This window comes from Chelonia mydas, chromosome 13 (assembly GCF_015237465.2).
Source record: "Chelonia mydas isolate rCheMyd1 chromosome 13, rCheMyd1.pri.v2, whole genome shotgun sequence".
Lineage (NCBI taxonomy): Eukaryota > Metazoa > Chordata > Testudines > Cheloniidae > Chelonia > Chelonia mydas.
In genome coordinates, this window is record NC_051253.2 from 37,353,456 (window position 1) to 37,367,972 (window position 14,517).

A 14,517-nucleotide genomic window follows, 5' to 3' on the forward strand; every position below is an offset into this window, starting at 1 on the left:
TGGATGAGGAGGGAGAATGTTATGGTTGGTGAGTGGGGCATGTTCTCATTATCATTGAAAAGGGAAGAAGGCTAGTGTTGGTTGGGGGAATTGTATAGATTGTAAATGGGTAGGGGGGAAGATAGGTGGAAGAGGGAAAGTCTGTGATTTTTGGAAGGTGGAGAAGTGTGGGGTAGTGAAGGGTAGAGAAAACTATGGCTGGTTGAAGAAGGAGAATGTTGTAGCTCATTGATGGAGAAAAAATTGCCATTTGCTTAATGGGGAAAAATTACAGTTAATTAAAAGTTAGTTAAAAGTTAATTAATGGGAAAATTATTTGCTGAGGGAAGGAGGATGTTATGCTGGATAAATTGCTGAGTATTTGGTGGACAAAGTCAATGTATTTTACATGTGTTCGTACTGTCCTGGGCACAGACCTACAGTTTGGGCTCTCTTTTCATTCAAAATGGATAAGTAATACAAATATTGCAGTCACTTGATTCTGTGGCTCAGGCCACAAGGCTATGTCTATGTAAGAGATCACCCAGTCGGATGTGGCCCATCCCTGCAGCCATTGCTCAGATTGCACTGCCACTGACTGCTGCCAGATGCTGAGTAAAGGCTGCAGGATCTGGCCCTGGCATCCCAAATTCAGCCCCAAACAAACACACCTTCTCCAATGTAGAACAACAGCAGGGGCTGAAAAACGTTTCCAGATCCCTGAAGTCTGCAGAGAAAGCTCTCTGGTTCCTCAGTGCAGGACAGTGTGTCCCAGATCACATGGTCTTTGTCAGCGGACAGAACAAAAGCCTTGTTAGGCAGAGTTCTGTGCACTGAACATAAGAACGTAAGAACATAAGAATGGCCATACTTTGTCAGACCAAAGGTCCATCTAGCCCAGTATCCTGTCTTCCAACAGTGGCCAATGCCGGGTGCCCCAGAGGGAATGAACAGACAAGTTATCATCACGTGATCCATCCCATCGCCCATTCCCAGTTTCTGGCAAACAGGCTAGGCACACCATCCCTGCCCATTCTGCTAATAACCATTGATGGACCTATCATTCTTGATCTTATCTAGTACTTTTTTGAACCCTGTTATAATGTTGGCCTTTGCAACATCCTCTGGCAAGGAGTTCCACAGGTTCACTGTGCATTGTGTGAAAAAATAGTTCCTTTTGTTCGTTTGAAATCTGCTGCCTATTAATTTCATTTTGTGACCCCTAGTTCTTGTGTTATGGGAAAGAGTAAATAACACTTCCTTATTTACTTTCTCCACCCCAGTCCTGATTTTATAAACCTTTATCATATCCCCCCTGAGTCACCAGAGGGGGTTTTGCTGAGCAAACCCTGCAGCCTTAGCGGGGAAGCCATTTTGGAGAAGCTGCTTCACAAATGCTTGAGTTGGATTCTCCAACAGGCCACCTTGGAAGACAGGGTGATGAGCCCTAGACAGAGCTTAGAGGAGAGGGCAGTGGTATTCAGGGGAAACTGTTGGATCTTCAGTCTACAGCAATTCCCTATCCCCATCCACAAACATAAAGGGCTTTCAAGAGATACCCCCAATCCAAAATAAACAAAACAAACTCTGACAGGCTAGGCCCTCAGCTGGTGTAAATTGGCCACACCTTGATTGAAATCAAAGGGCCAGGTCATCAGTTGGTGTAAATAGCCCTAGCTACTTTGAAATCAATGGAACTGCATCAATTTACACCAGCTCAGGACATGACCTTTCATTTTTAACGCTTGCCTCTGGGTACCTCTTAGTGGCCAGTTTTGAACACCCCAGGCAGCCTGACCTCTGGGTTCCTCTGGTGGTTGACTCCCAAGAGCTGCTGATGCAATGCAGGAGAAAAAATTCTCTGCTGCCCCAGTAGCAATCATGTGGAATTAATGAAGGAACAGGTTATTCCAGGCCAGCTGAGCTTCTGGTGCTTCTAGTCTCTTAGCTCTTGTATGTCACATGCCTGTGCTATAAATATACATTTGACTTGTCAAATAACTTAGCCAAATCTGCCTTGATTTTAGCCAAGGGTCCTTTCAGGGATGTTGCCGTCATGTGAGATCCAGGGCAGGTCTGTTCCCCCTCTGTGGGGTTAGGGTTGGCTGGGACAGGTTGTCCGGGTGGTTTGTTCCTGAGGTCACATCAGAGCTGGGCTCACAGCCCTGGAGACTGGACTCAGCTATTTAGCCCCAGAGGAAGGACATACTGGCTGTGATGGTGTTTGATGCCTGCACAACCCAGGAGCAGTTCTAGATTTTCAGGGGTTTTCAGTCCCTCATCCAGTTTAGTGAATCACCTCTTGGCAAAGCCTGCCTGAGGAGGGGAGCAGGGAGCGCCCATCTGTGAAGCTAGGAACTGTCTGCTAGGAACTGCAGAGAGACCCAGCGACTCAGGAAATCCATCCATGGGACATGGAAACCGCTGCTGGATAATGTAGTGATGCTTACATGAGAGAGATAAGGTAATAGACTGTTGTGAATGGACATATATGGATAGATAGTGGCCAATGTTTTCTACCACTGGAGGATCAAATGTACCACAAATTGGGAAAAATTATTCAAAGACCAACACAGTAAATTTGCTATTTCAACTAAATATGTTAGAGTATTAATGTACAGGGCAAATTTAAGAACCTAAATCTGACTTCCAATTTTAACTCTTTATGACTTTTGCTATCTATTCAATCAAACAAGTAGGGACAGTCTGATTTTTTCTTTCCTTTTTATTAATAAATATTGTCTTTTCATACAAGTTCCCCAAATCACCAAATTTTGGGGCTTTGGCAACAGAGAACCAAACATTTTCTGCTGAAAACTGGAAAAGTCCAACCAAACCCCCCCCTCCCCCGCACAAAAGGAAAAAAAATGGCCTTTAGATAGATAGATAGATAGATAGATAGATAGATAGGTTTAACTGAAAACCAAATTTTTCTTTTAAAACAGTTTAACAAGTACATTTTTCACCAGCCATATTTGGAAATTGTCTTTCAGGCAGGGTAGGAAGCACTAATATTGTCCAATGATACCATAATTTCAAATGCCATCATCCTGTCCTATCCATTTTTATTTCTGTGTCAAAGATATAGCAGCAGGATGGCAGAACAGAGTAAACAGCAGAGCTGACAGCCCAGGGAATATGGGCTGGACCTAACAGGCATACTAGCTCCTTGAAACTCAGAGTTGGGATTGCAGCCTATCTGTCTGGACCCTGCCCAAGGACATTAAGGGCACATCTACACTGCAGCTAGGAATGTGCTTCCCAACTCAGGTAGGCAGATTTCACTAGCTATACTGTAAAAATAACAGAGTAAATGCCGGCAGCACAGGGAGTGGCTCAGTCTAGCCACCTCATAAGAGCATAAGAATGGCCTTGCTGGGTCAGACCAAAGATCCATCTCGCCAAGTATCCTGTCTTCCAACAGTGGCCAGTGCCAGGTGCCCCAGAGGGAATGAACAGACAAGGTAGTCATCAAGTGATCCATCCCCTGTCGCCCATTCCCACTTCTGGCAACAGAGGCTACGGACGCCATCCCTATCCATCTTGGCTAATAGCCATTGATGGACCTGTCCTCCATAAATTTATCTAGTTCTTTTTGAACCTCAGTACAAACCCGGCTGAACTCCTTGGGTACGTAGTCGGATAGAGCTTGAGCTGGTGCCCAGGCTACCTCTGGCTACTTGGCTTTTTTTTTCTGCAGTAACTTTGGCAGAGCTACCCCATGTCTGTTTGCTGGAGCTGGGAAGATGCTCCCCGCTGCAGCATAGATGGACGCCCAGGAGGTCAATGGGAGAACAATACAGACCTCCCGGTCAATCACCATATCCCATGTGCAACACTGCTGCCAGCTGAGAACAAAGGCTGTAAATGGGTGCACTGAGCAGACACATGATAAGACACAGCCCATCCCCCACAGACCTCATAAAAGACCAGGCAGACAAAGGGAAGGAGGGAAACAGAGGCTCGGGGAGGAGAAGTGACGGGCCCAAGGTCACACAGCAAGCCACTGGCAGAGACAAGAACAGAACCCAAGTCTCTTGACGGTCGCTGCCACGCTCAGACCAGACATAAAGTCACTGAGCGATGCTACTAGCCCATCAACACCCAGAGATGGGAGTGGAGCTGGGATTGGTGCCGTCAATCAATTTGTAACCAGGTATCAGGTCATCTATATACAGAGCTTGAGAAGGAATCATTACAGACAAGCTTACAATTTGGATGCTCAGAAAGTCTGTCATATCTCCCTAGTGGGAATCTGGTGGTCTTGGAGTTCTAATACTTTAGTTTCATGCCCAATTTTTTCCTCTGTTGTTTCACAGAGCTGAGGGACCATCTTTGCTAGATCTGTGGGCTTGGATTGTAATTTGTTCCAGTCTTTAATGCATTTGTTCAAGTGACATCTTGGGTCAGATGCTCAGATGGTGTAGAACTAGGGTGACCAGATAGCAAGTGTGAAAAATTGGGACAGATGGTGGGGGGTAATAGGAGCCTATATAATACAAAAACCCGAGTATTGGGACTGTCCCTATAAAATCAGGACATCTGGTAACCCTAGTGTAAATTGATGCTGCCCTGTGGACTGTTAGACAGTTATGTCAATTGACACTAGTGGTCTGAGTAGTGGTCTGATTGCATGCAGTGGTTGTAGCTGTGTTGGTCCCAGAATATTAAAGACACAAGATGGGTGAGGTAGTCTGTGTGGTTCAAAATCTTGTCTCTCTCACGAACAGAAGTTGGTCCAATAACGGATATTACTTCACTCAACTTGTCTCTCTAGTGTTCTGATTGTCAGCAGTGAGGAACACACACTGCTCCTAATCAATGCAAGGATGAGAGGAGTACTGTGCACATTTAACAGTAGATCATGAGGTATTACTCAGAAGGCAATAAGGGTAATTCCCTCTGACACTCTAATCCTGACCATTGCCCTTCTCCTTCCCTCCACCACCATCACACAATGTGCTGAGGAAGAAAATGTCCAACCAAACCGTCCTGACCGAGTTCCTGGGACTCTCTGATGTTCAGGAGCTGCAGATTTTGCACTTTGTGGTGTTTCTAAAGATTTACGTGGCAGGCCTGATGGGGAATCTTCTCATCATCACAGCTATAGCCCTCAACCACCATCTTCACACCCCCATGTACTTCTTCCTGGTGAATCTGGCCATCCTGGACCTTGGATTCATCTCCGTCACCATCCCCAAATCCATGGCCAATTCCCTCATGAACACCAGGGTGATTTCTTACCCTGGATGTGTCACCCAAGTCTTTCTCTTCATGTTCCTTGGTTCAGCTGATATTAGCATCCTGACTGTCATGGCGTATGATCGATATGTCACCATCTGCCAACCACTGCACTATGAGAGAGTGATGAACAGGAGAGCTAGACAAAATGGAGGGGTCTTCCAGGGGTTTAAATATATTTTCTCTTGTGGGTGGACACCCCTTCCTCCCCCTGTGTAGAATCCAGCTATAAAATGGAGATTTGGAGTCACATGGGCAAGTCACATGGCCATGCATGACTCAGAACTTACAGGTAGCAGCTATTGTTCACTTGCTACCTTGAACATCCTCAGGTAGACTTCTTATGTGGATTGGAGCCTCCCAAGACCCATTGTTCATTAAATGTTTCTTGATTGGGCACTTAACTTGTACATTCCTTTCTCAAGAAGCTGACCAAATGCTTTATTAAGGCTGCTTAGAAATCAAGCAAGTACACAACCAAGATTCACAACTTAGAACACAAAAATGATACATGCATACAATAGGATGAATAGATTCAGTAGATCATAACCTTTACAGAGATATGTTACATGGCATATGTCGCATAAAACATATTCCAGTTATGTCAAATATACATTCATAAGCACATTTCCATAAAGCCTTATGGGGTGCAATGTCACACCGGCCACCTCCAAACAACTGAGGATGATCTGGGGAAGTCACATCTCACAGCTGAACCTCGCTCTTCTGACTGGCTGGAGCAGGGGACCTGGTTCCAAACAGGAGAGAATGGTAGAAATCTACCCCTTATATCCCATCTGACCCATGCACCAAGACTGGTGCTAGAATCAAAGACTCTCAAATCCCCTGAGCTCTACTGAGCCAGATTGAGAGAGTGCCTGCTTCAGAGATTTGAGAAATGAGTTTTTCATTTTGTTTATGTTTCTTTTTAGCCACTCATGCTGAACAGGCTTTGGAAATTTACCAGATTGACTGAGCTTGAGACAAAGAGGCTCTATGGGGTACAGAGGCTGCTTACGTTGACTTAACTGTCAAAGTCTCTTCACTTAAATTTGGCTCCTGCCAACATAAGTGCCCCACCACACTGATTTAATACCACCTCCCTGAGTGGCATAGAGTCATGGTCGATGTAACTGATGCATTCTAGACACTTAAACGTCAACTGTTATTAGCCCCCAGGAGCTGATCCACGATGCCCCACACTGACCATTCTGGTCACCATTGTGAATTCAGCTGCCCAGGGTTCAGGTGGACAGGAAGCCCCTCCTCTTTAAAGCCCTGCAAATTTTTGAAATTCTTTTTCTTGGTTGCCCAACATGGCGAGCCCACCCAGCAGCTCTCCTTTGTTGAGTGTAATTGCCCTGTTGACCATACTGGCTACATGTTGGAGACGTGCTCCTGCCTGTAGTATGCAGGAGATATTGGATTTCTTGGGCCTGTGGGGAGAAGAGGCTGCGCAAGCACAGCTCTGATCCAGCCATAGAAATGTGAACATCTACAAAGCCTCCCACAGTCATCTAGCTCTGGGTTGAGCTTTTTTATAGCCCTTGCTCTGGCTGTTCAAATTCAGCAGAAAGCCACTCCACCCCAGTGGAAACGTCTCCCCCTTCGCTTCACAGATGTTATGAAGGACACAGGAGGAAGCTATAACCATTGGGATATTTTTCTCACTGAGTTCCAATCTTGTAAGTACACAACACCAGTGTCCCTTCATATGACCAAAGGCACATTCATCTGTCTTTCTGTGCCTGTAGCTGAAGCAGTCCTTGGTGCTGTCAAGGTGGCCAGTGGATGGCTTCATGAGCCATGAGAGCAAGGGGTAGTCTGGGTTGCCAAGGATCACTATTGGCATTTCAACATTCCCAAAGGCAATCAGCTGCTCGGGTAAAAAAGTCCCTGCTTGCAGCTTTTTGAATGGGCCTGTGTTCTTAAATATGTGAGCATCATGCACTTTCTCTGACCAGCCAACACTGATGTTGGTGAAGCATGCCTGATGATCCACCAGCACTTGCATAGCCATAGAAAAGTAACCCTTTCTGTTGATGTACTTTGTGGCAGGTCTGATGCTAAATTAGGGACACGTGTGCCATCTATGGACCCATAGCAGTTCGGGAATTGCTGCAAATCCATCCACTATGTCCTGCACATTGCCTAGAGTCACAGTCCTCCATAGCAGGAGTCAATTAATGGCCCCATACACTCGCATGACAGCGGTCCCTGAAATGGATTTCCTGACTCCAGAATGATTCCCGACTGACCGGTAGCAATAGTTTTGCATGTTTCCACAGTGCAATTGCCATTCACTTCTCAAGTGGATCAAGTGGAGTGCCCCAAGAGTCGGTCCTCGGGCCACTTTTGTTCAATATCTTCATTAATGATCTGGAGGATGGTGTGGATTGCACCCTCAGCAAGTTTGCAGATGACACTAAACTGGGAGGAGAGGTAGATACGCTGGAGGGTAGGGATAGGATAGAGAGGGCCCTAGATAAATTGGAGGATTGGGCCAAAAGAAATCTGATGAGGTTCAACAAGGACAAGTGCAGAGTCCTGCACTTAGGACGCAAGAATCCCATGCACCACTACAGACTAGGGACCGAATGGCTCGGCAGCAGTTCTGCAGAAAAGGACCTAGGGGTGACAGTGGACGAGAAGCTGGATATGAGTCAACAGTGTGCCCTTGTTGCCAAGAAGGCCAATGGCATTTCAGGATGTATATGTAGGGGCATTGCCAGCAGATCAAGGGACGTGATCGTTCCCCTCTATTCGACATTGGTGAGGCCTCGTCTGGAGTACTGTGTCCAGTTTTGGGCCCCACACTACAAGAAGGATGTGGAAAAATTGGAAAGAGTCCAGCGGCGGGCAACAAAAATGATTAGGGGACTGGAACACATGACTTATGAGGAGAGGCTGAGGGAACTGGGATTGTTTAGTCTGCAGAAGAGAAGAATGAGGGGGGATTTGATAGCTGCTTTCAACTACCTGAAAGGGGGTTCCAAAGAGGGTGGATCTAGACTGTTCTCAGTGGTAGCTGATGACAGAACAAGGAGTGATGGTCTCAAGTTGCAGTGGGGGAAGTTTAGGTTGGATATTAGGAAAAACTTTTTCACTAGGAGGGTGGTGAAACACTGGAATGCGTTACCTAGGGAGGTGGTGGAATCTCCTTCCTTAGAGGTTTTTAAGGTCAGTCTTGACAAAGCCCTGGCTGGGATGATTTAGTTGGGGATTGGTCCTGCTTTGAGCAGGGAGTTGGACTAGATGACCTCCTGAGGTCCCTTCCAACCCTGATATTCTATGATTCTATGATTCTATGACAAAAATCTGAGAGATGTGTACCCAGCCATTAACAAAATGCTGTAGTGGGGAAGCGGTTTAGTTGCATTCTTTTGAAATATGATGTGACTCTGGATAGTGCAGGGTAAGTTAGCAACCCAAATTTGGGGTCAATTGAGCCAGAGGTTCCGGATATGTAAGTCCTGAGAAAATGGCCTTGTTATTGTATTTTATTTATTTATTTTTTCACAGACCTGGGGATCAAACTGTTGATGTGATGAAGGTCAAAATGGTCTCTGTCTGCCAACTTTTAACCTAGGATAGTGCATGGCACCTACTAAATCTTTGGGGAACCCAAACTGAGAATAGTATTTAAGAAGTTGTTCTCTTTTACAGTGTGTACATGCCAATACAGAAACACAGATATATGGTTTCCATGAGCCCCATTTGATATGTTTTAAAGCTCAACTCTTTTAAGTGCTCTAAAAATCCAAATGGTTACTTGGTTTGATCTGAAATTTAGTGTGTCTCATTGGGGCACAAGGTCCTGTTAATGTTCCAGGTTTGGGTCATGTGACCATGGGGTTCACAAGTTACACCCCACCCAAAATGGTTTTGTTCTGCTGCCTCGTACAGTTAAACTGAGAGTTACTAATGACTGGAGGAATCACGGACCTCACTGAGATTGCTGGCTGTGAATTTGTGAGTTCTGGGTGGCGGTTTCATTTTGGGGGGATGTAATCAAAGTTGACTTTCTTCTTGTTGCTAACATACCTGAAGAACCCCTTCTTGTTACTCTTAACATCTCTTGCTAGCTGCAACTCCAGGTGTGATTTGGCCTTCCTGATTTCACTCCTGCATGCCCGAGCAATATCTTTATACTCTTCCCCGGTCATTTGTCCAATCTTCCACTTCTTGTAAGCTTCTTTTTTGTATTTAAGATCAGCAAGGATTTCACTGTTAAGCCAAGCTGGTCGCCTGCCATATTTACTATTCTTTCTACACATCGGGATGGTTTGTCCCCGTAACCTCAATAAGGATTCTTTAAAATACAGCCAGCTCTCCTGGACTCCTTTCCCCCTCATGTTATTCTCCCAGGGGATCTTGCCCATCAGTTCCCTGAGGGAGTCAAAGTCTGCTTTCTGAAGTCCAGGGTCCATATTCTGCTGCTTTCCTTTCTTCCTTGTGTCAGGATCCTGAACTTGACCATCTCATGGTCACTGCCTCCCAGGTTCCCATCCACTTTAGCTTCCCCTACTAATTCTTCCAGGTTTGTGAGCAGCAGGTCAAGAAGAGCTCTGCCCCTAGTTGGTTCCTCCAGCACTTGCACCAGGAAATTGTCCCCTACAGTTTCCAAAAACTTCCTGGATTGCCTGTGCACTGCTATATTGCTCTCCCAGCAGATATCAGGGTGATTGAAGTCTCCCATGAGAACCAGGGCGTGCGATCTAGTAACTTCAGCGAGTTGCCAGAAGAAAGCCTCGTCCACCTCATCCCCCTGGTCCGGTGGTCTATAGCATACTCCCACCACGACATCACTCTTGTTGCTCACACTTCTAAACTTAATCCAGAGACTCTCAGGTTTTTCTGCAGTTTCATACTTGAGCTCTGAGCAGTCACACTGCTCTCTTACATACAGTGCAACTCCCCCACCTTTTCTTCCCTTCCTGTCCTTCCTGAACAGCTTATATCCATCCATGACAGTACTCCAGTCATGTGAGTTATCCCACCAAGTCTCTGTTATTCCAATCACATCATAATTACTTGACTGTGCCAGGACTTCCAGTTCTCCCTGCTTGTTTCCCAGGCTTCATGCATTTGTGTATAGGCAATTGAGATAACCCGCTGATCGCCCCTCTTTCTCAGTATGAGGCAGGAGCCCTCCCCTCTCACGCGCTCCTGCTCGTGCTTCCTCCTGGTATCCCACTTTCCCACTTACCTCAGGGCTTTGGTCTCCTTCCCCCGGTGAACCTAGTTTAAAGCCCTCCTCACTACATTAGCCAGCCTGGCTTGCGAAGATGCTCTTCCCTCTCTTTGTTAGGTGGAGCCCATCTCTGCCTAACACTCCTCCTTCTTGGAACACCATCGCATGTTCAAAGAATCCAAAGCCTTCTCTCCGACACCACCTGTGTAGCCATTCGTTGACTTCCACGATTCGACAGTCTCTACCCAGTCCTTTTCCTTCCACGGGGAGGATGGACGAGAACACCACTTGCGCCTCAAACTCCTTTATCCTTCTTCCCAGAGCCACGTAGTCTGCAGTGATCCGCTCAAGGTATTTCTTGGCAGTATCATTGGTACCCACGTGGAGAAGCAGGAAGGGGTAGCGATCCGAGGGCTTGATGAGTCTCGGCAGTCTCTCCATATGTCTATTAACCGTGATCTTGGAATCTTCCATGAGGTTTAATATGGGATAGTGGTGTTAAGAAATAAGAATCTCAGACACAAAGATAGACAAAATTAGGCATTACAGGAAGGATATTTAGCTCATGTAAATTACCATAACTCCATAGCACTAAACTAATTCATCCCATCTTTGGAAATGGCAGAATTGACTATACTGGGGTTATGTCTGGTTTACAGCAGCTAGGAATCTGGCCCCATTGATTTCAATGGAACTGCATCCATTTACAAAAGGGGGGAACTGACCCATTTAATCCAGTGGAGCTATGGATGGACCCATTGACTCCAATGGAGCTACACTGGTTAACACCAGCTGGACTTCTGGTCCTTTATAACTGTTCACTCTCTCTGAGATAACTACAACCCATATGAGTTAAATGTTTTTAAAATGCCATGCACCATTGCACTTGCAGCCTAACAGTGTTTTGTTTTAGTGTCATCTGAGTAAAGGTAAAAATAGTAATTGCTGAGAAAGAAAGAAAGAAAGAAAGAAAGAAAGAAAGAAAGAAAGAAAGAAAGAAAGAAAGAAAGAAAGAAAGAAAGAAAGGAAGGAAGGAAGGAAGGTCGGGCCATCCATCCCAGCAGAAGTTGAAAATCAGATATAAAGAATCTCTGCAACACTGAATTCCTCCAATGTTCTGACCCAGTGGGACTGAATCACTGTGTAGCCATTAAAAGTTCCACCCTTGTAAATAATCCCATGGGACAAAGAGCGATGGAAGGTGTCGTAAATATAAAGGGAAGGGTAAACACCTTTAAAATCCCTCCTGGCCAGAGGAAAAATCCTTTCACCTGTAAAGGGTTAAGAAGCTAGGATAACCTCACTGGCACCTGACCAAAATGACCAATGAGGAGACAAGATACTTTCAAAAGGTGGAAGGAGGGAAAAAAACAAAGGGTCTGTGTCTGTCTGTGTGATGCTTTTGCCAGGGACAGAACAGGAATGGAATCTTAGAATTTAGTAAGTAATCTAGCTAGTTATGCGTTAGATTATGATTTCTTTAAATGGCTGAGAAAATTAAGTTGTGCTGAATAGAATGAATTTTCCTGTCTGTGTGTCTTTTTGTAACTTAAGGTTTTGCCTAGAGGGATTCTCTATGTTTTGAATCTAGTTACTCTGTAAGATATTTACCATCCTGATTTTACAGAGGTGATTCTTTTTACTGTTTCTTCTATTAAAGTGTTTCTTTTCAAGAACTGAATGTTTTTTTCATTGTTCTAAGATCCAAGGGTTTGGGTCTGTGGTCACCTATGCAAATTGGTGAGGATTTTTACCAAACCTTCCCCAGGAAGTGGGGTGCAAGTGTTGGGAGGATTTTGGGGGGAAAGACGTTTCCAAACAATGTTTTCTCAGGAACCCAGATAAAGTTTGGTGGTGGCAGTGGAAGTCCAAGGCAAAGGGTAAAATAGTTTGTAACTTGGGGAAGTTTTAACCTAAGCTGGTAAAAGTAAGCTTAGGAGGTTTTCATGCAGGTCCCCACATCTGTACCGTAGAGTTCAGAGTGGGGAAGGAACCTTGACAGAAGGGCAAATGGGTTAAGAACTTTTGACTCATCTTTCTTTCAGAATGACAGGCAAAGATTATGGATCTGAAACTGTGTAATAGACTGGATCCCGAGTGGGAGTAAATCAACCACAGCTCCGTGGAAGTCAATGGGACAGATCCCCAGGTGGTTTAAATCATTGTAGTTCCACTGAAATCGAAGAACCAGATCCTGAGTTGGCATAAATAGCCCTAGCTACTCTGGAATCAGTTGAACTGTGTCAGTTTACACAAGCTCAGGACCTGGCCCTTAGTTTTCAGCCTTTGCCTCTGGTTACCTCTTATAGTATGTCTGCACTGCAATTAAAAACCTGCCACTGGCCCACGCCAGCTGATGTGAGCTCACTGGGCTCGGGCTAACAAGCAGTTTAATTGCCATATGGATGTCTGGGCTCAGGCAGGAGCTTAGGCTCTAGGACCCTGCAAGGTGGGGCCGACAGATGGGGCCAAGCATAGATGAAGATGCAAGGTATGAATATTAAGCTCACAACCATGACCTGGGCTCCGCAGATGGACAGAGCCTTGTGCTTCCCTTCTTGTGACGTTTGTTCTTATCTTTACTAAGATGACAGTGTAGGAAATGAGCAGGAGGATAAATATTATTATGACAAGCCCTCTGCCATTAGAGACCATCAGCAACTCAACCAAGTAGAACTATTTCCCCATGTTTATTTTTCCACCTACTGTTCCTCACACATTCTTGTCAACTGCTGGAAATGGCCCACCTTGATTATCACTACAAAAGTTTTGTTTTCTCTCCTGCTGGTAATAGCTCACCTTACCTGATCACTCTCGTTACAGTGTATATGGTAACACCTATTGTTTCATGTTCTCTGTGTATATAAAATTCCCCTACTGTATTTTCCACTGCATCCATCAGATGAAGTGAGCTGTAGCTCACAAAAGCTTATGCTCAAATAAATTTGTTAGTCTCTAAAGTGCCACAAGTACTCCTTTTCTTTTTGTGGATACAGACTAACACGGCTGCTACTCTGAAACCCATCAACCAAGTAGGTGTCCATGCAGGCCAGTTTGATGACTTGAGGGACATGACGGTAGAAATTGTTCAGGATGTTTGGACCACAGAATGGAAACTGGAGGATCAGTCCAATCTGAACAGCAGAGTGAGCCAATCTACCCAGCCATGCCCTTGCCACCAGCCCCATGCAGACACCATGGTTCATGATAATCAAGTAACGCAGTGGTTTATAGATGGCCACATATCGATCAGCAGCCATCACCATGAAGACTCCAACCATCGCACCAGCGATGAAGTGGAAGAAGAGCATCTGGAGGGTGCACTCGTTGAACAAGATGGTTCTGCACTGGGAGAGGAGACCCAACAGCAATTTGGGAGCATTAACTGATGAGTATCTGACATCTAGGAAAGGCAAGCTGGCCAGCAGGAAGTACATGGGGTGTGGAGCTGGTGGCTGGCGATCACAGTGGTGATGATGATGAAGTTTCCCAGCCAGGTTGTCAGATAAACTATTAAGAAGATGACAAAGAGGAATCACTGCACCTCAGGAGTTTGGGTGAGGCCCAAGAGGACAAATTCTGTCACTGTGGTAGGGAGGTTCTCTTGCTCCATTCTGTGTCTTTAAATTGTACCTGAAAAATGAAAAAAATAGTAAATAATAGTTATAATAGTGATTAAAAAGTTCTTGTTTTTTTCTCCCTTTATACTATATTTTCAATATTAACTTCACCTTAAGACCAATGTTGTGTTTGTGAGTTTCCTAATTTTCCTAAATTTAACACTTTGTCCTCAGCCCCACTGTAGGGGAACCCTGCTTTAACAGACTCTAGGAGGGATTTGCAATCATGGGGTAGTTGGGGATGAGGACGAGTGGTCTGCTCACCAAACAGGCCCTAGCAAATCACAGAATTCAGTCATGACCTTGCACCCCTTCCATGTTCTACAGAGTCCTCTTGGTATCGAGAGGCCCTGTCCTGGGAAGGAGTGGGTTGCACTTATTCAGAAGTTCTCAGAGTCCAGGGATTCTCAACATGAGGGTCACAAACACGTTTCAGGTGGTCACAGTGAGCAGACTGATGTACACATATTGTTCAATGGCAGG

General features: G+C 45.3%; 1 pseudogene; it reads right to left on the reverse strand.

Moving 5' to 3' along the window:
- The window catches only part of LOC114020031, a 65,691-nt pseudogene extending 51,664 nt beyond the window's left edge, over positions 1-14,027 (reverse strand).
- Between the last annotated feature and the right edge of the window lie 490 nt (positions 14,028-14,517).